The sequence below is a fragment of the Mastomys coucha genome, unplaced genomic scaffold (genome assembly GCF_008632895.1).
Source record: "Mastomys coucha isolate ucsf_1 unplaced genomic scaffold, UCSF_Mcou_1 pScaffold7, whole genome shotgun sequence".
NCBI classification, from domain to species: domain Eukaryota; kingdom Metazoa; phylum Chordata; class Mammalia; order Rodentia; family Muridae; genus Mastomys; species Mastomys coucha.
The window spans coordinates 59,179,987-59,183,577 of record NW_022196913.1 but is presented as its reverse complement, the minus strand read 5'-3'; positions in this window follow the sequence as shown (position 1 = coordinate 59,183,577).

Sequence of the window (3,591 nt, the reverse complement as noted above, 5' to 3'; positions counted from 1 at the left end):
AAAAAAGAAAAAACCAACCAAACAACCAAACAAAAAAAAAAACCTTTGCATGTCACAGGCTATTTGCTCTAAGATAAGAAAGCAGGCTTGGAATAAGTTTGTGATCAAGGAAAATGTTCATTCTAGGTTAGGCCACAGGTGTGCACTGTGATAAAACAAGGCCATGTGCAACTGTTGCTTTGAACTTATAATGAGCTTACAGACTGACATGCTGCTTTGAACTTACTAGGGACATCCTTCTGTAACTCCCCTTTTGTGTAACATTTTCTCTATGAGGCAATTTTATAAAGAACTTTTGTCTAAGAAGGTATAAATGGCCAGAGAGAAGAAATAAGTGTGGCTTTTGGGGCTCTGCTCCTGTTCCATCCACCAAACGTGTATATGTATATGTCTATTTGTCTATATGTATGTACATACCATACATGCATGTATAGGTATATGTGTATAAGCATGCATGAACAGTTGTGGATTGTTGAGATACGAGGTCAGGCCCAGCCAAAGTATGTGTATCTCTGTGTGTCTGTATGTATGCTTGAATTCTTTTCTCTCTCTCTCTCTCTCTCTCTCTCTCTCTCTCTCTCTCTCTCTCTCTTTCTCTCTCTCTCTCTCCTTTTCTTTTCTCTCTGGTTCCTGAAGAGTTCCTGCAAGTCTCTCACCTGGCCAGCCAGGCCCCCTCTCTGGCCCTTGAGCCAGACAGAAACTAAGCCTTTTTTTAAGTTCCCTGGTGCCACCAGAGGGAATCAAATTACCAGAAGCTAGTGGCTTTTAGCTACAGAATAGCAAAGAGTTAAAACCAGAATTGCCAAAGATAAAGCAGCCCTGGCTCCAATCACCACTGACGCCACTCATGGCTGCCTACCTCAGTCTACCTGGATGCTGGGCTGGTCACCACCACCCCTTCCACCTCTAAGTTGTTTTTGGCCATAGTGTTTGTTACAGCAACACCAAGCAGACTAGAACATTTACTGTCTAGTCATCCTGGATATAAACCTTCTATCAGCAAGTTATTTACTTCCTTAGCCACTAGGAGACATTGACCCACACTGTGTCATATGAATTTGTTTATGCTGGATGTTTGCTGTAAGTATAAGAATCATCACCGGGCGGTGGTGGCACATGCCTTTAATCCCAGCACTTGGGAGGCAGAGGCAGGCGGATTTCTGAGTTCGAGGCCATCCTGGTCTACAGAGTGAGTTCCAGGACAGCCAGGGCTACACAGAGAAACCCTGTCTCGACAAACCAAACCAAACAAAACAAAACAAATCATACGGGCTGGTGAGATAGCTCAGCGGATAAGAGCACTGACTGCTTTTTCAAATCCTGAGATCAAAGCCCAGCAACCACATATCTGACACCCTCTTCTAGTGCAGCTGAAGACAGCTACAGTGTATAAATATTTGGGCCTTGGCCAAGTGGGGCCAACTAGAAAGAGCAGAGATCATAAATTCAATTTCCAACAACCAGATGAAGGCTCACAACTATCTGTACAGCTACAGTGTGTACATAAAATAAATAAATCTTAAAAAAAAAAAAAAGAATCATGCAATTCGCTGGCTTTGTGCCTAGCTTCTTTCACTTACCATAATGCTAGTACCATGTGGTAATGTATGGAGTGACCGAATTTTTCACTCATTAATCAGCTAATGGACATTTGAATTTTTTTCATATTTAGATTATTGTGTTGTGTTTGTGCTGCTTTTCTGAGACAGGGTCTTTGCTATTCTAAACCAACCTGTCTCCGGAACCTGCTGCCGCAGACCTCCAAGAGCTGGCTGTGCAGGTGCGTCCCACCATGTCTTGCTTAGACTGTCATTAATAACCCTGCTGTGAATATTTGTATAGAAACTCTGTTTTGATTCTCGTGTATATAGACCCGGGATTCGAGTTGCTGGGTCATTGGTAATTCTATTTTTAACCTTTTGAAGAAACAGCAGCTCCATTTTTATATTCTACAGTCTGTAGTAGATCCAAGTCTTCAGTGACCTTCTTAACACTTCTCCCTTTGAGAAAAAAAAGTATGTGCTATGGTAAGAGTGTGAAGTGCTATCTAACGGGGGCTTGGATTTGCATTTCTGTGATGACTAATGGTGCTCTTCATGTGACTGCTGGCTGTTTGTACATTTTCATCGCTTTGTGTTTTAAGACGACAGAATCTTGATATGTTAGCCGCTCTTGACCTCCTGCCATCAAACAATCCTCCTACTTCTGACTATTGAGTTGCTGGCACTATAGACTATGGCATCTCATTTAGATGCTCATTTATTATTATTTTGGTGACAGCGGGAATCAAATTCAGGGCCTTGAACAAACTATGCAAGTTTCTACCACTGAACTATACTCCTAACATTTGACTCAAACGTCTCACTTAACTGAGGAGTAAAGAACATTCTCGGGGCTGGAAAGATGGCTCAGCAGTTAAGAGCAGTGACTGCTCTTCCAGAGGACCTGAGTTCAAATCCCAGCAACCACATGGTGACTCACAACCATCTGTAATGGGATCTGATGCCCTCTTCTGGTGTGTCTGGAGACAGTGGCAGTGTATTCATATACATAAAATAAATTAAATCAGGCCTGGCGTGGTGGCGCACGTCTTTGATCCCAGCACTTGGGAGGCAGAGGCAGGCAGATTTCTGAGTTCGAGGCTAGCCTGGTCTACAGAGTGAGTTCCAGGACAGCCAGGACTACACAGAGAAACCCTGTCTCGAAAAACCAAAAAAAAAATAAAATAAAATAAAATTAATTAATTAATTAATTAAATCTTAATAATAATAGGGGCTGGAGAGATGGCTCAGTGGGTAAGAACACCGACCGCTCTTCCGGAGGTCATGAGTTCAAATCCCAGCAACCACATGGTGGCTTACAACCACCCATAATGAGATCTGATGGTGCATCTGAAGACAGTTACAGTGTACTTACTTATAATAATAAATAAATCTTTAAAAATAATAATAATAATAATAAAAGAACATTCCCTACTTTAACTCACTCCATGTTCTCAGTAGTGTGAGGATACAAAAACCAAATACAAGGCAAAAAATAATAAAACTCTTGAGCCCAGCGTGGTGGCAAACATCTTTAATCCCAGCACCCCGGAGGCAGAGGAAGGCAGATCTCTGTGAGTTTAGGGCTTGGTCTACAGAGTGAGTTCCAGGACAGCCAGGGCTACAATGGAAAAACCCTGTCTCAAAAAAAACAAAACAAAACAAAAACAAACAAGACCAACTATCCAAATTTAGGAGTACAACAAAAGGATTACACACCAGAAGCTGGTGGGTGTTATTCCTGGTCAAGGATGGCCCAACATATAAAAATCAATCAAGACATTGGGCAAAGTGGTTCACGGTCAGAAGCCGGAAGCAGGGGGACCTGAACACCAACCATCTGTATGGAAAAGGTAGGCAATGGGAATTGGTGTCTTTGAAGATAAGTCCTGCCCTGACCTGGCCATTCCTCTCTGTCCTTCTACCACAGTGCTGACGCTCTGCCTCACTATGCACAGGCTGAAAAGCAGTGGCGTCATGGACTGAAACCACAAGCCAAAAGAGATCTTGGATCTTTTAAGTTGTTTTCTGAGTATTTTGTCACAATGGC